This window comes from Castor canadensis, chromosome 2 (assembly GCF_047511655.1).
Source record: "Castor canadensis chromosome 2, mCasCan1.hap1v2, whole genome shotgun sequence".
In the NCBI taxonomy this organism is placed as follows: Eukaryota; Metazoa; Chordata; class Mammalia; order Rodentia; family Castoridae; genus Castor; species Castor canadensis.
Genome location: NC_133387.1, coordinates 79,475,441 through 79,497,358, shown reverse-complemented (window position 1 = coordinate 79,497,358; position 21,918 = coordinate 79,475,441).

Sequence of the window (21,918 nt, the reverse complement as noted above, 5' to 3'; positions counted from 1 at the left end):
TAGGTTCTTAGGCAGAAATAAATGCAAGAATTAATAATAATGAGTAAATAATAAAATATAATGATAGACATTTTTAGAATTGTAGAGAAGAAGCACCAAAAAGATCCTTTTTCCATTCCCTATCAATAAACATTAAATTTCCCCTTTATACTAGAGCATTTTAAGCACCACCATCAATAATAAACTAAAATCTACTTCTTGAAAAAATATGAATGAGTCTAATAATGCCTCTAAAATTGATTTTAATACATGTAAGATCTTATTGCCATCACCCACATAATAACAAGGGCTTTTCTCTACCTTCAGAGTTAGGTAAATGGTTCTTAAAAGTATCAGTTAAATTCTGGGTAAGGTTTTGCAAATTAAACTCAGGATGAGTCAAATGTATTTTAGCTGTAAAGACATTAGGAAAGATCTGCCTGCAGCACAAAGGATCAATAAGATACAGAAATGTTTGGTTTTTTAAATTGAAATAAATGCAATCATATTTTAAACTGAAAAGGACTCTTTAGAAAGACAGATAGTATGGAGAAAAACTGTGAAATCTCTTAGGATGTAAGAGAAAAGGAACCAAAGGGCACTATTAAGAATCTCACATCTGGAGAGAGTCTATTTTTTCTTCTGATGCAAGTTTGAAGAAAAACATAATGGTATAGAAAATTTGGAAATAGAGAAGTTACATAATTATATGTGCATAGCTATGTACCTATCAATATATCCATCCATCCATCCATCCATCCCTCCTTCATCCATCTTTACATGTCTGTGTAAAATGAAGAAATCCATAATACATTGACTTAACCAATTAAATGCCTTTAACACTTTAAAATATTAAGCTCTGTATATAATTTAACACAATTATATACCGGTAGAAGGCATGAACAGCTTTTGTACTTGAACTATATACTAATGGTGTTAACCACTTGGTGCTTAGGCAAAACCACTGTGCCGAGCTACTGTGGACTGATTATGCTGTTGAGCTCCTTAAGCAAGGGAGCAATAGGAAATATGACATATTCTTCAATCTCAATGTCTAGGTAAGATTATTTTTATTATTTTATTCATTGTTTTATTATTATTATTGGTAAAGTTTATCAATATTCTATAAATGAAAATATAAATTTAAACAAATTATATTTATATATTAATTCTACTAATGAGAAATTAAATGGATTTTATTAAGGCAGAAATTAGCAACAAATTTACAACTGCTCCAGTGGAATCTGAATGCAAAATCATATCTTTGCATAGAGTTTACAGGGCTGGGTAAGATGGCCCACACTTATAATACCAGTGACTTAGGAGGCAGAGATAAGGATGATCATGATTTGAAGCAAGTCAGGAAAAAAAGACCGACACTCTCAAAAAACAAACTGGGTATAGCAGTGCATGTATGTGGTCCCAGCTACTCAGCCAGCAGAAATAAGAGGATTTCACACCCAGCCTGGGCAAAGGTGTGAGACCTTACCTGAAAAAAAAGGAAGAAGATTTGTGACATGATACAAGTGGTAGAGCAATTATCTAGCAAGTACTAATCCTGAGGACTGATACACAGTACCACCAAAAAAAAAAAAAAAAAAAAAACTGGAGACTAAAAGTGCCAGCATAATACAAGATGGAATGACTATAAGTGCATTTAGATCACGACTTCTTAACTTTTGAGGACATTTAAAAAGCTATATTTTTCTCACTAAAAATAGGAAATGATTTTTCAAAGCTACAATAGTTCTTTGTAATAGCTGACCTCCTTCAAAGAGGACTTCTCCCTGAGATAACTTCTTCCTTTTAAAATCAGAACACTTGAGATGTGATGTGGATTTTTCTGGTTACAGCAGTCTTGACACAGAGTGTCACTGGTGATTGTTTCTGAAAGATATAAGAAGGTATTTGTGGGGAAGACACTGCAATCATTCTAACAGTCCTTGACATGTTTTTAATGATGCCAAAATTCAATATCTTGTCTTCTTTATCTTTTGAGAGAGGAGGAGGAACAGGAAGAGAAAAGGAAAAAAGAGAGGTGGGAGAAAAAGGGAGAGAGAGAGAAAGAGAGAGAGAAAATATGGCAAGTAACATACATCATCCAGATCACTCTTTAGTAAAGATAACACTGAGTTTGATATAGAGCTAGACAGTTAGGAAACCTGATGGCTGAGAACAATGGCTTAGATGTTGATAAGAAATAACATCCTAGACTGATGACATTAACAGAACAGCTCATGAGATACGGAAAGTCTTTCTGTTCCTGGAATCTGCATAAAAATAATAAATAAACAATAAAAACAATAAATAAACAAATAAATCACAGCACGAGTATGACCATCCAAAGCCAAAATCTTTCCCCACCCAACATGTGGGACAAGTTGATGACACATAGCTCAGTCTCCAAAAGTTAACAGCATATACCCCATTTCCTCAGGACTGGCCACCCCCATGTCCACAGACCCAGGTAAAGCTTAAGGTCTTGGGACCTCCAGTGCAGCACACTCTCTTGAGTCTGCTCACTCTCCCATCTGAGAGCACACATTTGCTTTGCTTTTCCTTCGTTTTGCATTAGTAAACCTGCTCCTGCTTAAATCTCTGTATCTATCCTTCAAGTTTTCTTCTGAGACCAGGGTTTTTCTGAACTCCCCCCATCCCCACAGACCAGTGACCCAAATCTAGAGACATATTTGCATGAGCCCAAGCCAGGAGCCTTGAGGAGACTTCTAGCTAGGGGCAGATGACATTATGTTCCTCTAATTCTGGTAAACCCACCTAATTCCTTATCACTATGGGAGGGGGTACTCCACTTTTTTTGTTTTAATCTGTCATTCTGGACTACTATCATACAAAACATGCACAGCCCTGGAGCTTTACTCCTCCCCTCTCCTATGTCTAGAAAATCCAAATAATTATTTGACTTTTGTATCCTAAACTGCAACTATAGGGTTAACATGTAAATATTTTGGACTTTTTGCATATTTCCATTCTGCCTTCTTGTTGCTTATACTTTGCTGTTCAAGGTCAAAAAAGTTTGGAACTTTTGTTATTTTAGCCATTCCTAGCTGGTCTGTAACATTCTGTAACTCTGAGACTCACTTATGATCAAGGAAAATGTTTGAAGGGACTTGAAAAAAAATTCAAGGGGAAACAAAGTCTATATAATACCGAATACTAAGTGTAGACGGGTGATCTTTGTTTTAGTCTGTCATGAACATAGTTTGGGTTAAAAATGATAAAGAATTGTAAAAATGGTTGCTAAAAAAAGAGAGCATTTTTGGATAAGTAATGTGGGGAGAAAGTAGCTAAAGTAATAGAAGGAAGATGAGTGTGGGTCTTAGACACCAATAAATACATGTGAGAAAAGGAGTACTCTTCTCTGTGAAATGCCACTGGCACAACCAGTGCTGAGAAAGACCACTGAAAATTTTTAAGGGGGATGTCCCTGTTTCTTTTTGTGTGTGTCTGTGCTGTGTATGTGATTGAACTCAAAGCCTTGTGCATATTCGGCAAGCACCCTACCACTTGAACTATACCCCCAGACCTTTTGTTTTATTTCTTTTTGAGACAGAATCTCACAGTTACCTTTTCCTGGGCTGGCCTCAAACTGCAATCCACTGGCCTCCACCTCTCAAGTTGCAGAGATTTGTATGGGTATAGCACACACTTGGCTACTGGTAGTCTGGATAGGAGACCTTTTTAAGAGCTGTGGTTAAGGTAGATTAAGCATAGAATGCAAGGGGAGAGCTGCAGACTATTTAGAAAGCTTGTGTTAAGGACATTTGTTGTCAAAGAAAAGAGAGTAAGAGGAGTTTTTGGAGGGACATGTCAGGAAAAGTATTATTTTTAAGATGGAAGAAGTAAGAATTTGTTTGTATGTGGATGGGGAAAATCTACTCAAATTTGATGATGCAGGAAGAAAAAGGCAGTGGTGTCATGATGTTCAGTAGTAGGTAACTGAAGTTGGAATATGGTGCCCAAGTGGTGGGTGTGACTTTTGTCAAAAATACAAATAATTCAGTCAGTGAAATAGGAGGGAAACCAGCGTAGATACACCAAGATACAGATAGGACAGGAAATAGTGATGGAATAAATGGAAATTCTCTTCTGCTAGATTTTATATGCACAGTAGAAGGGATGAAGTCATCAGGTAAGGCAGAATGGGAGATGCACAGAGGGAAAGGATCCATCATTTAGGAGTGTAGGAATGCATAGAGATTAGGAAAATACTTATTGTGACTCCTTCAAGGTCTAGTTGAGTTCAGTGATCCTAAAATGAATATGTGACTACTATTTTCACTTTTTTGGCAGTCACATTCAGTAAATTGCTTGGGTATATTCATGGAATTGACAGAGAGTTAAACTTATACCAAAGTTTAAGTGTTCAAGTGTTTGAAAATATTGATAACTATTGACACTTTTATTTTTTGGTAGTATCATCATGAAAAAGTGGTATCTATTAAATGATCTTGATGATCAACTTTGGTGAATTACTGCTGGTCTACAGCCTAATTTCTTTATGCTATAAGTATATTTACCTAATTTATCAATTTAAATTGTTTCACAAACAGTAAGGCTTTAAACCAGAGTTCTCCATTTTTTTTCTAAAAAGGGATCAGTAGTGTATATGTTAGGTTTTTTGGACTACATGGCCCCTGTAGTGAAACATTGGCCTCTGCAGCAAGTATTAAGTCTGTTGTTGTAGTCTAAAGCAGCCACAGACAATATGCAAATGAGTGAGTGTGGCAAAGCTATAATAAAGCTTTATTTAAAGAAAAGGATGCTAAGCAAAATCACAGGCCTTAGATTGCCAAATTCTGCTTGAAACTCTTAAAACTTCTTAAATATTATGTGAAAAGATCTGGGCATGCATTCAATAGCTATTCATTAAATATTTGGTTAAACTTAAAATTTTTGAAAATATCTACAAGCACACCTGGCATGAACTAACCTACTGGGCACATTCCTTTTCAGTGGAATGTGTGGTTGGAACCCTTGGCACCCATGACGTGATTTGCAGATCAGCAGTATCAGCTTTATATTGGAACTGACAATGTGCAGTTGGGAGCTTCTTGCCCTAACCTATGAAACCTAAGTTTGCATCGTAAAAAGAGCCCTGCATGTTTGTATTCAAATTGACATTTGAGGAGCATTAGTCTAGAAGATGTGGAATAAAATAACCTGTAAAAAAAATCATAAAGTTAACAGAAAACTGAGTAACATGAAGCAAAAGAGAAAGAAATGAGAAAGAGACAGAAGAAAATGTTCTTTGGTAAAATACTTGTCAAATGTTGAATATGTAAATGAAATGTGGTATATCCATACAATAGAATATTATTTAGCCATGAATGAACTTTGGAAACAGTGTGCCTAGTAAAATAAGCCAATCACAAATGGCCACATATTTTATGATTCTAATTATATAAAATATCCAAAAGAGGCAAACCCACAGAATTAGAAAAGAGATTTGTGGTTGTCAGGGGCTGAGAAAAGGGGAGAATGAGGAGAGGGGCTTCTTTTGGGGGTGATGAACAGAATCTGAAATTAGACAGTGGCAATGGTTGCACAACTCTGGAAATACACTAAAAATCACTGAATTATGTACTTTAATCTGGTGAATTTTATAGTATGTGATCTGTAGCCCAATTTTTAAAGTCCAAAAAATTGAAAAACAAAGACAATAATAAAAGAAGTGATGAAAGGTTTCCCTCCACAGCAATTTTGTGGCAACCATGTTTAAAGAGCTCAAGAGTTTGGTAAGAGATGAGTAGCAGTTCAGCTTCTATAGAGCTAAATGGATGTATGCATTTTCATAATGAGATCTTCTTAGACTTCAAGACAAGTTTAATTATAAGGATAAAAACCTGCAGAGAAATTGATTTTCTAGTTTACCTAAAGTAACCCACCTTGGGTTAGATTGGCAGGAAGATTAGCTGGCAACTACTACTGAGAAAGAGGGAAAGAGTGAGGGAGAGGGAGAGATTTTGAGAGTGTGGGAGCTTGGGTATGTTACACTGGATGTAATTTGAGTATCGTCCTGTATTAACTCACACCCCAGAACCCTACCACTAACCCCAAACACCACACCCAGAGCCACAGACAGCCTTCAGGTTTTTCCTCTCTGTCTTCATAACAGTCTTAAACCCAACCACATAATCCGAATTGGAAGATTTGGGTTGTTTGTATATGTTCTAAAAGGAATCCCAACTGTTTGAGTGTTTTAAATAGTTGGGAGGCCATAATCAGGGAGCCGGGTGATGGCTGAGTGAGTCACACAGGGGAAACTCAGGCTGAAGGGAATCTAGACAAGGATCTGCAGATGTGTCCTCACTCCCATGCACATGGGACTCTCCTTTACATGCCGCCTCTAACTACAACTTAGCAACCGTTGCCTTGCATTCACAATGGACAAAGCCCACAGAGCTTCTCAGTTGGAAGCTGATTCTCCAAGCTGAAAGTTTAAGTAGCAAAGTATTTACAGATGGAAAAATATAAACAGGACATTAAGTACATCAGATGCAAATATCTAACAGCCTGTGGTTTTAAGGCCCTCCAAGATCATTTCCCTTCTTAAGCAAAAGCATCAAACTGATTTATTTTGGTGCAAATCATTTTAAACATTTAATCCTCCTTCTATTGACACAGGATAATTGTACATATTTAGGGGGTGCAATGTAATGTTTGAGATATGTATACATTGTGTTCTGATCAAATCCGGCTAGTTAGCTTATCTATCATTTTAAACCCTTACCATGTTTTTTGATGAGAACATTCAAACTCTTTCAAGCTATTTTGAAATATATGCTACTTTATTGTTAATGGTAGCTACTCTTCTGAGTAACAGAACAACAAAATTTACTCCTGTCTTACTGTTTCATTGTTCCTGTTGGCTAATGTGTCATCCTCCTCTCTTACCCTCTCCAGCCTCTGGTAACCACTATCCTATTCTCAACTTCTATGACATTAATTTTTTTTGATTCCACAAATGGGTGAAATCATGCATTTTGGGTTTTTTTATGTCTGTGTTAGTTCAGTTAATGTAATGTGCTCCATGTTCATCCATGTTATTGCAAATGACAAGACTTCATCCTCTCTTGTGGGTAATATTGTGAACATATGTCACATTTTCTTTGTGCACACATTTACTGGTAGACACAAAGGTTGATTCTGTATCATGGCATTGTGAATAATGCTGCAAGAAATGCAGGTGTACAAATGTCTCTTTGGCATACTGCTTTATTTTTTTTTTGAGACAGGGTCTTGTTATGTAGTCCGGGCTGGCCTGGAACTCACAAATTAGTCCAGGCTGACCTTGAACTTGCCATCTTCCTGTCTCCACCATTTGAGAGCTGCATGCATATTAGGTATGCACCAACATCCCTGGCTTGATGTAAATCTTATCTCTTCTTTTCTTCCCCCCCGACAGAAAAAAATGATATCAACAGTCTGAAGTACAATCATTTTTACACATAAAACCTAACTTTCTAAAGAATTTCCGTATGGATTAGCAGAACAATCCAATCAACTCATTTTTTAAGTGTGAGTATAGAATGAGTAATAGTGATTTAGAAATAAGATAAATTATAAGGTGATAAAGAACTTTTGATAAAACTTCTTTAAGTCATAATGAGCTTAAAGGGGATAGTTACTCCTATAGCTTGAGAATGAAATTTTGCACTACATGTCTGTATTCTCTTCTCTAGAGCTACTGAAGCAGAAAGTAATGTAATCATCTTCCCTGAAGAGAAGAGAAAAAGTAGATATTAAAGCTTGGAAGATAATCTAATGCAGGGTGACAAGTAGATTTCACTATTTCAACCAACTTAAGCACTTAATGGTGGCTGCCTAGAGAAGGACTTGGGGAAGACTGTGTCCGTGTGTTTGGCAGGTCCAGTCTTCCAGATGCTTGAAAGGTCTCTTTCTGTGGTTCACTGCATTGTGTTTTTGCTGGCAAAATTGCCGACACACTCAGGTGGAAACAGGTCAACACAGGCAGAGGGCAGTGAGAGTTCTGTGTCCCTGAGTATTAGGCAGGGTCCAGGTCTTTCCAGATGCTTGCAGGTCTCTTGCTACGGTTCTCTGCATGGTATTTTAGCTTCACAGATCCGGGAAAAAGGAAATAAGAGCAAAAGAAAAACCTGCTTTCTTTCTTTACATACATCCTTATCAATTTTTATTTGTTCCTTTACTTTAAGATTACTAGAGTCTTAATGCTTTTCCTGCTCAGGTATTGTCCCATAAAATTATCTATTACTTCTATGGATCTTTTTCATTTCTTCCAGTAAGTCAAAATGTTTGACATGGAATAATAATCAATCTACATCTTAGAATATAAAATATATTGCACATATTCTTGGTTGTCTGAATAGTGTTACATAGCTGTGGTCACTAAATAACTTAAAATATACATATTTTTTTGTTTTGCTTGTGCAGCGTTTGCAATTTCAGTCATTAAATGAGCTTTGCAGGTGTGCAAATACACTGTTAATCCTGGTGTTTTCTGAAAGACTGCTAGCCACATCAACTAATACTTTGAAGGACTGGCAAAATGGAGAAGCTTTTTCAAAGCCCTACAATAAATTAGTAAGGCGAGTTATGTCACAACTGGAACTCTGTTGAGTTAAAAAATAAGACCACCTGAACTTTTATTTTTTTAAGTCTTCAAGGAATGGCTTGTTAAATGCAAAACCAGATATGGCCATTCTTGTCTATTCTTTGCTTTTTCTTTCATGTAAACATTATTTTCTTGATACGGAGATGGAGAGAGAGTTCCTAAGCTGTACTTCTCATTACAAAAAAAACCCATTAAAACTTCTTTGGAAAGTTTTGGTCTGGACTATTTCTTTTAAGGGACACTTGTGTGTAGTAGAAAGAAATCATCTTTATATCTTTAGGGTGATGTATATATGTTTTTTGGGAAATGCCAATGAAACTATTTAGATTACAGGAAGAAACTAGTAAAAAATGTACTGACCTTTTTAATACTCTTTCTACACTGTGTTCTAGGTGCACACGGGGAGCTTTACAGTAACTTTGCTCTTTACCATTTCTACAAGAGAAGAGTAATCTGATATGTAATTCTCGCTTCTAAAATGTGTCAGTAACAGAACTGGAACTTTATATTACTTTACAGCAGCCAAGAATTCACGTTGTATTTGCAGCAGAATGCTGTAAATATTGTAGGGAAGTAATTCACTCCAAATCAGGGGGTTAAGAATGCTCCTTTCACTTGAATGTCATGGAAATGACTTGAGAAATGGTACATTCTTAGACATTATTGCCTCTGTAGAGGCATTATTGTCATATGCTGTTGGGACTTCAATTGTTTTAAAATGATCCCGTGCATATTATTTATGAACATGCACTAATAGACTCATTATGAATTTTGTAACCCTTTGTTTAAACAATTCTTCTCAAAAGAAAGTATGAACTTAGCACTAAGAGGTGCACAGTCATCTTAAACGTCCTTTGATATCAGCCTAAGAGAATATTGTTTATTTTTTTGCAGCATGTGAAAGTTCATTCTCAGTATCAAGTTTATTTTGTCCGCTAACTTTGTTAACCTTTCCAATTTCTTCAGTATTTGGTGTCCTTTCACAAAGAGCTGTTAGGATAGAACAGTTGCATCAGGGTTAAAGGTCAGAGCCATTACTGTGTTAACCTGAAGCATATATACTACGTCCTTGAGCTCACAATGTGGTTTTGATTATTTAAGACAAAAGAATGCCAACAAGAGTGCTATAGCAATGTACAAGGTAATGGTGAGAACTTCCCTAACTTCCATTCATTTTTATAAAAAGACTTAAAATGTCAATTTATAAAGTCACCAGGAAGGCTAGGAATAATGAAGCTTTTCATTGAAAGAATAATTTTTGATTGCTTAATTTTAGTTATCATAGCTAAAGCTGTGAAGCTTCAGAGATTTGAACTTTTTCAAAATAGAGTGTATTCCTACTGATCTTTTAAAATAATATTTGTAAGATAGCATAGTTAATAAGTAAAACAATATCCATTTTATTGAAATCATATTATCATAATGAATAACTAACCAAGAGATATTTTCTTGTAAAGATTTAGTGCTAATCCCTTAGTTTTGATTCATTTCACTCCAGAGACATTCAACCAATCCCTTAGAAACAGTATTTGCAGACTTCACCAGGGTAACAGCTCTAATCCTTAAGGTAATCATCCTTAACCCTCCTCTTCAGTTCTTTCTCCTTTTAAGTCCTTATTGGTCTTTTTAGAAAAACAGAAACTAGAAGGCAGCTATTATTTTCCTCCATGGGATAGTCTACACCATTCAGGCAAGTAATACCATCTTCTGTTTACCTTCATCTAAAATAAGTGTTCAGGGTCACCCTTCCTTCTGCCCATATTTTCCCATAGAAAAAGAAAGACAATGTCCGGCGACAACCAGATTGCCAATTATAAGAACCTCAGAAGTAAACTCCATTTGCCATTTTACTGCTGCATTTGATAATCCATGAAGTTTGAGAAAGAGAGAAGATGATAAAAAGGAAAAGGAAGAGAAGGAAGAAAGGGAGAGGTAGAAAGAGGAAGGGGAAGAGGAGGAAAGGCCTTGTTTCTGTCAGAACTCATATCCTAAATCATTCTGAACATCTTTTATTTCTGTTAATATTAATTGACATTTCAATGTGCAGTATGATCACAAAGAGGCAAAAATATTACTTTATTTTCATTTTTATTTAATGCTACCATTTTCCAGAAAGTTTTAGGCCAAAGAAGGACTAGTGCATAATAAGGATCACATGCTTTCATACACCGCAGAAAAATACAAACTTAGATACAGATTTTGTGTGTTCTTTTATCTGAAAGAAACATTTGTTGACTGAATGAAAGGGACTTCAAATTCTGCAGTAGGAATAACTTCTTCAGGATTCTGAACAATATCATCCAAAAACTTTCTAACAATTAAAACATAAAATTTTTATTCTCAATTTCAAGTTTGTATGAAGTTCTGGAATTTATTTGAATTTGTACTTTTCAAAAATATAACTTAGTCCATATAAATTTAGAAAGAAAAAAAGTCTCTCCAGTCACCAGGAAACTTATTTTTCAAAAACAGTTCCATGTGAGGGAGTGAGAATTAATGTGCATTTTAGATTTACCATATGCTTCCAAATATTTGCTTTTATTTGAATCTATCCATGATTCCAAGCTAGAAACTTTTAAATCCCCAACGCTGTCCTTTGCCAATCTCCAAGTTCTTTCAACTCTACTTTCTTGAATTTTCTGCCATCCATGCATCTCCACTGCTATTACCCTGGTTCAAATCCTCAAGTGCCAAGTTAAATTACCCAGTGAGCAATAAAATCATGTCCTTAAGGTATTGGGAAAGTAAACAAACTATAAATATGTAAGCAAAGTTTAGGTTCATTTAATTTATCCAGAGTGTTGAAATTAGAATCTTTGAAAGGCAGTTATTATTGTAACATATAAGTTATATGTATTGCTTTCATTTCAACATTTGTGTATATTTGGTATAATACTTTGAAATACATGAAAGGGACCCCAGAACCTTTTCAATGTTTATGTCTTTTTAAAATTACGTTGAAGATTTTATTTGTCTTTACTATATCCCAACTGAAGTATTTCCAGAAACCTATTAATGATGTCACTCACCTGTATAATGTCTGATGGCACCTAACACCAGGAGGAAAGGTTCTCATTCCTCTTCTTCACAAACAAGGCCCTTAGTGGGATAGCCAAGCTGGTCTCTTCAGCCTCATCACCACAAATTCACTTTTTATCCTTTAATCACACCAAATTATAAGTTCTTCAGGCAGAGGGATTTACAAAAAAAAAATCTCTTGAGTCTTCCTGTATTATCTCATACATTGCTCTCAGTCTTAAAAGCAATCAGAAAATGTAACACCTCTTTTACTTATTATCCTTTGACATTTTATACCTTCAGATTTCAAACAATCTTGCCTTTAATATACCTCACTGAGGAGATTTCAACTGGCAACATTTCTCTCCAGATATTTTGTTTTCTAAAGTCAGGATGTGGTTTCTTCAACCTGCCCTTTGGACCCTCTTATTATTATGCAAATGCATAAGTGAATTATAAAAATCCACTTATTGACTCATATGTTGGTTCACCATATAAAATCAGCAGAAATGTTACCACAACTTTTATATACCACATCCAAAAGGAGAAACTTCATTCACTACTATGTTATTAAGCAGCCTCAGAGATCCCTACCCACTGTTTTAACACTGAGTTCCACAGTGAGGTCATGTGAACAAAACCTCAGGTTCCTACAGAGTGTTCCCTTCTGAAGAAAAAGCAGTCTTTACTCTGGAGGTGCTGAAAGTCACAGGTAGACACCTCAGGAGCAGGGCTCAGCCTGAGAGCAGAGGGTATCCAAGGCAAGCTAAGAATTTGGTATCCCTTTAAACCTATGTTCTTCAAAGTTTGGCTAGCTCACTACTTATTTAGAAAAGTTGAGAACTCAGTAAGGAAAATGTCAGAAGATGAGTTTTCACTCAGATTCTCTTCTTTGCCATGGAAAATTAACACCAAAACAAACAAAAATCTTTGGCTTGTGATGATTAATTTTATGTGTCAACTGGACTAGACCACAGAGTATACAGACATTTGGTCAAATATAATTCTAGGTATTTTGTAAGGGTGAATTTAGATAAAATTAACATTTTAATTGGTAGATTGGATAAAGCAGTTTGCCCTCCACATGTGGGTGAGCTTCATCCAATCATTTAAGGGCCAGACTAGCACAAAAGCCTGGTCTTTCCATGAGAAAGAGAGAATTCCTCCTGCCCATTGGTCTTCACCCTGGGACATCAGCTTTTTCTCTGCCTTTGGGCTTGAACTAAAACTGGTTCTTCCTGGGTTCCAAGCCTCCACACTGGAACTGTCCCATCAACCCTCCTGTAGATGGCTAATCCAGGAAAAATATAACATAATAAACTAAACAATATTAAAAGAGGTGAATGGTGTTTACTTCAGGAGAGCAAGGATGTTTCAATATTAGAATAGCTATTAATATCAATGAGCATATAAACAGATCTGAAGAAAATGCCACACAATGATGAAAATGCTAAAATTGATTTGATAAGATTAAAGAATTCATCATTAATAATTTGCTAATTTTGCATATCTATGTGTACATGCACATATACATATATACCCATTCATAGGTATATGCACACACAAACACAATGCACAAAAATCACATTAGGCCTAATGCAGAAATGCTAAGAAGAGATTCAGCAAAGTCAAGATTGAGTCACAGATCTCTATAGACCCACAATCATTTAGCATTATATAGTACTAGTGTCAAACTAGCAGAACAAATAAGCACAGCAATTGGATAACAGATTAAAATAGAATTTTCTGAAGGTGATATGATTGTGGACATTGAAAATTTTAGATAATTAAACCAGAAATGTGCAAAACACGATAAGCTGCTAACGGTAATCTGGAATTAATATCCTTCATATGGATGCATAATATATTGGATGACACAATGGAAAACATTCTTCTTTTAAAACCATGAGTAAATGAAACAATAAGAATATTTTAAAATCTGTGTAGTGATAAACTTGCATGAAATGTCTAAGAGCTACAGTGAAGCAAACGTCAAAGCACAATACTCGACTTCAAAACATACTCAAAAGCTACAGTCATTAAAACAGCATAATGGCATAAAGATCCAATAGAAGAGAATAAAGAACCCAAAAATTAATCCACATTTGTTCATTCAATTGTTTTTTGTAAAGGCACCAAGAACACAAAGTAGAGAAAGGCTTTAATAAATAGTATTGGGAAGATTAGCTGTGCATATGCAGAATAATGAAACTACATCCCTCACTATCACCACACACAAAAATCAACTAAAAATGAATCAAGACCTAAGTGTAAAACTTGAACCTATGAAATTCCTGTAAGAAGGCACAAGGGAGTGACTTCAACACAGTGATATGGGCAATGATGTTAATTGGACCCCAAAAGGCACTGGCAACAAAAGTTAAAATCAGCAAATGGATTCTATTAAACTAAGAAACTTTTGCACAGCAAAGGAAATAATCAATAGAATTAAGAAGTAACCTACAGAATGGGAGAAAGTATTTGCAAACTATTCATCAGACAAAAGATTGATATCCAGGATATAAAATGAAGTCAAAAAGTTGAACAAAAAATCCAATTTAAAAATGGGCTAAAAAACTAAACAGTCATTTCTCTAAAGAAGACACAAATGAATAAAGAATGCACAAAAAAGTGCTCAGTCTCACTAGTCATCAGAGAAATGTAAATCAAAGATCACAATAAAGTATCATCTCATTCCATTTAGGACAGCTATCATCAAAAAGACAAAAAATAACAAATGCTGGTGAAGATGCTGGCAACAGAAGGAACATTTCATACACTCTTGGTGCGAATATAAGTTAATAAGACATTATGGAAAACATTATGGGGATTCTGCAGAAAACTAAAAATGAAACTACCATAGGAGCCAGCAATTCCACTATTAGGTATATTACAAAGGAAAGGAAATCATTATACCAAAAAGTTACTTGCACTTCTATGTTTATTGCATATCTATTCACAATAGCTAAAATGTGAAATCAACTCAGATACCCTTTTGTGTATGAATGGATAATGAAAATATGGGCTATAACACAATGGAATAATATTCAGCCATGTGATGTGCAGAAACCTATATGGAAATGGAGGCCAGTATGCTAAGTTAAATAAACCCACAGACTGAAAGACAAGTATTGCATATTCTCTCTCATTTGTGTACACTGAAAAGTCAATCTTACAGAAGAAAGGAATGGGAGTAGTGGTCACAATAAAGTAGGAAGTATAGGGAGAAAGGGAACAGAAGGAAGTTCAAGAGGTGCAAAAACACAGAGAGGTGGGATTACTTCTGGTGTTTCTTTAGTATAGCAGACTTAAAAATAGTCTGTGACATATTTGAAAATGACTAAAAGAGTGTGAAAGTCTTAACACATAAAAATGATTGCAGCTTGAAGAGATGGAAATGCATATTATCCCGCTTTGATTGAGATACTCTGAATACATGGACTGAATTACCATAATGAACACCATAAAGCTGTGCAAATATTATGACTTAATGAAAATGAACTAAAAATATAGTACTACTAAATGATACAATGGACACTTGAAAAATAAAACAATATTTTTCTAAATGGGAAAACTAAAAAACAAAAGTACCCATTGTGCTCAATTTTTACTTTTGTAAATTATCAGTAAGATGTTTTTGTTTTTAACTAGACAAACTGATTTTAACATTCATGTCGAAAAATTAAAACAAATAATGACAATGAAACAAATGATAAGAGACCCTTGTCCTACCATATCTCAAACCATGTTCAAAAGCCACAGTAATTAGAAGAGTGAAATAATAGTGCCTGAAAAAATAAATAGTCCATTTAGGAAATCGTATCTTAAAAGACTGCAATATGATTACTAAAGGAAAAACTGGATTATTTAAGAAATTAAGTTGGGATAATGTATAGTCATTTAAGATAAAATATTAAGTATGTTACATTCCTCATATCTTATATCAAAAATAAATTCCAAATGAAGGAGACAAATGATACTGTGTAAACACTAGAAGTGATGTTGGTATGTTTATAATTTCTGAACATTATAAAACTTTTGTCGTTTGACCTAAGAAAATATGCACAGTACTGATGACATCATTTACTTTTAGGGAGATTTATCACCTTTGACAAGCTACAGTCTCCAGTCATTCAAGCACAAATCTAGGTATATCTGAGAAGGTATTTGCAGCAGTAATTCAGGTTCCTAATTAGTTGACTTAAAGTGAGAGAGATTATTCTGGATAGGATGTGTGAACCTGACTCACTACATTGGACCACCAGATTTCTCTGAAAGAAAAGAGAAACTTCTCAAGAAGCTTCTGGCTACTTCTAGGGAGCTCCATCTTGTCCGTGCTCTTCCCTTCCTGGCTGCCTACAGGGGATAGCTGCATCCTATGTCTGCAGCCTGTGTGGGCTTGTGTGGGTCTATGCTCTGCCCTTCCTGACAGGCTGTCCTACAGATATTCAACTTGCTTGGCTTGATCCCACAATTCCTTAAGGCATTACAGCACAAAGGCATTTCTGTCAGTGATGGTAGTCCTGTGAGGTTAAGATGGTGCTAAAAAGACCCTGTCATCTAGAGATGTCATAGCCATCATAACCTTACAGTACAGGGCATTTCTTACATGTTTGTGGTGTTGCTGGTAGAAACAAAGCTATTGCACTGCCAGCCCTATAAGAGCATACCACAAACAATTGCATACAGTACATAATACTTGATAATGATAATAAGTGATTGTTGCTGGTTCATGTATTTGCTATATTATACTATTTACCATTGCTTTACAGCGCACTCCTTTTACCTATGAAAATATTTGTTGTAAAACAGTACATTGTGATATGTAGGCAGCAGCCTCATATATCTTGTATTTGTCATGTCTCTTGACTGCATCATTTTCCCTTGTGGTTGATTTCCTTTCTGTTGTTTTTTCCATCACTGCCCTAGGTGTAGTAAGCGATAACATTTAGGTTTGCCTAAGTACACTGTACTGTGTGTGCACAATGACAAAATCACCTAGCCATGCATATATGTGAACATATCCCTATTGTTAAAAAATGCCCACATGTATATACACACACACACATATATATACATACATATATATGTATATATATATATGTATATATATATATATATATACACACACACATATATATATATATATATATATATATATATATATGAGAAGAAAAACCTCTTGATTCTGCTTCTCTGGTTAAACACTGGCTGATATAGGATGGAAAGTATTTACTTAGAATGACAGACTAGGGAGACAAACTTTTTTGCTGTATCCACTCTTAGATATTTAAAATTGGGAAATCACAAATATATAATTAATTCAGCAAATAAGCCAAATAAGTTTAGAAAGTGTGCCCCAAACACAAAGTATTAATGAATAGAGATATATTCTAGCACTTTTTAAGGACTTACAAACTTGCTATTTCACTATTTTCTACCATAATTAAATCAAGCATTTCCTCAAGTCCCTTATATTTACTGTTGGTTTACCTACATCTGGTTTTACTCCTAAGTGTGCCTCAAGTATCTATGTTGAAAACTTAGCATCTGTTTTGACACATGGAATGACCATTGGCTTATCCTAGGACTCCCCCCTTACTTCCTAGCAGGACTTAGCTTTTGCTTAAAAGCAAAAGGACTTGCCTTGCTGCCAACAGCAAAATAGAATGGTGGAGGGCCCTTTTCTTTCCCTGGGGTCATCTAGACTTGAATATAGCTATAGCATTTATGGATTTTGTGATCTAAGATATCACATCAAAATTTTAAGTTTCAAAATAACTTTCAGTGTAATAGTAATGAAAACAGTTGTTGTGTCCACACCTGGTAACATCATAAATTTGGAAGCTTTTGCACACTTGGGAGTGCAGAATGTATGCAAGTGATTGTTGTTATTAGGTGTTTCAGATTTGAGTCTATTTTGAGGTAATAACTTAAAAAACAAGACAAAGGGACTGGAGGGTGGCTCAAGTGGTAAAGAATCTGCCTAGCAAAAGTGTGGCCTGGAGTTCAAGCCACAGTATCACAAAGAAAAAAAGAAAAGAAAAGGAAAAGGAAATAAAATTGTGAGTTATTTGATGAGTATTTGCTCAGTGTAACCTCATGCTTTCTATGTATGATGTCATTCACTATAGCAATTCTGGAGGCTTAGTTAACTTTACCAGAATCCCAAAGTTAGTATGAATGAAGCTGAATTTTAAAAGTAGGACTGCCTGGCTTTAAGGTTGGTACTCAAAAAGGAATGATCAGGAGGCATTTTACCTTATTTATATGTTACAAACAAGAATATATTTTCAAAAGGACTCAAATCTTTAAACCCAAAGAACTATAAGATAAGGTTATTTAAAAGAAAGCTGTGCATTAGAACCACTCATAGCTTTTCAATACTTGTTTCAAATACCCTGTTATCAAAAACAAAAAAAAAAGAGACCAATACTTTCTTGAGATCCCATCTGATAAGAAGAAACAAACAAAGCAAGGAGACTGAGATTACAGTTGAGTTGGCTGGTGGAAGAGAAACACTGAACACCTTCTTCAGAATGATCCTGCCTACAGCCCTGTGGATTTTCTTAAAAATAGGACTACTTTCTGTTGTGGTAGTTCACACCTGTAATTATAGCTGCTCTGGAGGTAGAGACAAGAGGATCACAGTCCAAGGTCAGCCCAGGCATAAGTTAGCCAGACGCTATCTCAAAAACAAGCCAGGTGTGATGGCACATATCTGTGTTTCCATCTACTCAGGAGGCTGACATAAGAAGATTGTTTGAGGTCAGCTCCAGGTGAAAGCAGGAGACTCCATCTGAAAGACAAACTGAAAAAGCCAAAGGTCTGGGTATATGGCTCAACTAGTAGAGTGCTTGAATTCAATCCACAATTTCTGCTAACAAAAGAAGGAGGAGTAGGAGGAGGAGCAATAAAACTACTTAAAAAACCCTAATTTTGAAAGTCCCTCAATTCATTCTAATTTGGCATATACAGGATGATGTGAGAATGCATGTCCTTTTTTCCTGAATGGGACGGTACTACATATGTGAGACTTTAGCTGAATGTAAATTTTATCTGAACAACCTTACTATAAAGTTAAAATATTTTTTAATTTAAAATCTTACCTTATTTTTAAGGCCATGTACTAGTCTACTATTATAATTGTTATTACTGAATTTGCATTTTAATTTCAGATTAAACCAAGTCATTTAAGTGCCTACTAGGTGCTTCATTTTTATATTATTTCATCAGTCTTCATAACAATCTTTTGCTGTATTCCAATTTTATTTATGAGATCAAAAGCATGGAGAGCGAAGACTAACAAAAACTGTATCTATATTTGATATTTGCTAAGAGAGTAGATCTTAAGGATTCTCAGACACATAAAAAAGATGTGATAGATATATTAACTGGCTTGATGGTAGTAATCATTTCACTATCTACATATCTCTATATCTCTCTCTCTATATATCCACATATATAATATATGCCTCAGCCATCATGTTGTATACTTATACATTTTTATTACCAGTCAAACCTCCACAATTTGAAAAAGAAACCAACACCATCTTGTCAAGCTATCTACTTAAAATGGGTGCATTTAGTGTTACGACTGTATCACTGAAGTTGATTTTAATAAAAGCTGAATCTACTTTGGCTTATGTGTCTCAAACTTTCCCAGGCAGTATTGGTTTTCCTTCTGATACCTTCCTGTTCTGAGACTGGCCTGCCCCTTATCTTTTGCCCTATAAGTAGAAGGCAGAAAAGACTTCTTCAAGTAAATTTTTATTTACATTGCTCCCTTGCTCAAATCCTTCAAACTAATTATTCCCAATTACTTTAAGATCAAGTTAGTACCTCAAATTGGAAAGCTAACCATTAATTGCTTGATTCCTACCATTTGACATAGTATTTATTTTCCAAAAGCATACACCAGTCAGAATTCTGTCCCTTAATTACAAAACTTTTTGTTTGTTTACTACCATTCATTCAGAAATCCTTTTCAAGTTCAACTCTTTACTAAAACTGCTCCAGCTAAACACAAATGCCCTCCTGCTGCATGTTCACATGCTCACTTGTGCATACACGGGTACCTATCCCTAGTCATGTGTGTGTATACCTCCCCTGATCGGTGGTAAATATATATAAGTGATCTAAAATCAACCATCCTTTGTAAATGTATATGAAATACTGAAAAATGAGAAGCATTTGTAAATTTTAGCGGCCATCTTCTTTATTTCTTTCTGATTATAAATACCTTGAGGGCAGTACTGCCACTTCAGTTCACACCTGGCTGATTATGGCTCTTCTACTATGGCAGGTGTTCAATAAGTTCTGTTGAATAAAGACCCATGGCCAACTGGTTAACTTCTTGGCAAGTGAAGTATATTTGATATTCCCCTTGAGTTTACAAATGGTTTATACACCTCACAAAGCAACATTACTCAGAATTATTCTTGCCTTGCAAGATTGTGACCAACAACCTTTAAATAAAATGTTAAGGGCCCTACAATGAAAACTGTCTCCTATCTGCATGGACTGTTTTCATTTTTATTACTCTATTGTTGCACACATATCAGAATGGAATATAGTTTATATACTGGAACGTTCCAACAGCCAACCCAGCAGTCTTGGACTGTGCTCTGATTTCCTTGTGAATCATAGATTAGAACTGTAGCCTTTCTAACCCACAGTAAAACTCACACGTCTGCTTCAACATCAGCTACTAGACAATGAATTACATTGGGAGAAAAAAATGTGAATTCTATCTGCCATTCTTTTTAACTTTGCGGTGCTATGGTTAGAAAGATCAAAGAATAGCAGTTATGTCAGCAAGAGCCAGAAACTTTAGGCTTCTATATGTTCTGATCCTAGAAATCATGACAGAATTAGAAAGAATATTTTTTTGCCATACACAGACACCTTTCTTTTTTTTTTTAACTTCAGGCCCTTCTAGTCAACTTGCTGTTATTTCTCCAAAAAGAGAATCAGAAATCATATTCCAAGAAAGGAAGTGGCAGAAGATAAATGGCTGAAAATAAAACCCACTATTGGAAAACACCTTTTCATAATTTCTCCTGGAATACCACACTTATGTTTGTTCTCTCTCTCGCTCTCTCTCAACACACTTTCAAAATAATGTATTATCCATACCCACATTGATACATAATAAAGCCTGATTTGAATATATTAATACTTATGTAGATTGCTAAACAGAAAAGTTTAAAAACCACCATTTGTAGATATATCTTTATCTCTTCCAAAGCTTTATAAGAAATTGTACCCTTTAACACCACAAACAGAGGATATATACATAAAAATAAGTACATGTTAATTCTTACATTTTTGCACATAAAAACTCAGAAATAATAGATTCTAAATTTTAAAGAAATATTTCATTTGCATTTCATTGTTATACATTTTTAGGGGTGACCTCTATAAGTCATGTAGTATTAATTTATTTCTCTTATGGCCACACACAAATTACTAGCCTTTTAAAATTATTGATGTTAGGTGAGAGGAGAGTAATTGCTTCATCCCATCATAGTTTATGGAATTAGTTTACTCTCCTTTTAAATTTTATGTTTAAATTAATATACTTCATTTTTGAGCAGTTTTACACATATGGAAAAAATGAACAGATAGTACATTGATTTCCTATAAACTATCCCTGATACTCATCTGTCCACTTCATAGTTTCCTCCACTATTAGCATCTTCCATTAGTGTGGCATATTTCAATTTCCTTCTAATAAATTCACTCGATAAAACTAATACTAATGTCCAGACTGTGCTTAATAGAAGCTGAATGTGCATTTTAATGGACATTTTAACTTTATGTTAAAGATATACAACACTCTTCTATACAGTTATGAACATGCATTTTCACAAATATACGGTAGAACATATATAATCCATACCATTTTCATGACCTTTTATAAAATTTTAAGCCTATTTTGATGTTTTCTTTTAAACACACATACAACTGATTGTTTATTTTCTGAGACCTCCATGGGTACTTTGCTTCACAATGTGGTAATTGCTCTCTCTGACTTTGGCCCAAGCTCTTTGCTGGGCTCTGTGCCTTTGCCTGCTACATCTGTGTTTATATATCTTGCGGATCACTCAGAGGCCTGCTGCAGGACTCTTCAACTTCTTTCAAGACCAGGCCTCAAGGATTCTAACAAAAGCCCAAGAAACCCAGATCAGTTACTCCCATGAGCTTACTCTGGTCAGAATCTGCCTTCTACTGACATTTCGATGCAAGATTATAGGCAACAAATTCCCTCAACTGAGGACACATGGTTTGTAAAAGTGTGAATT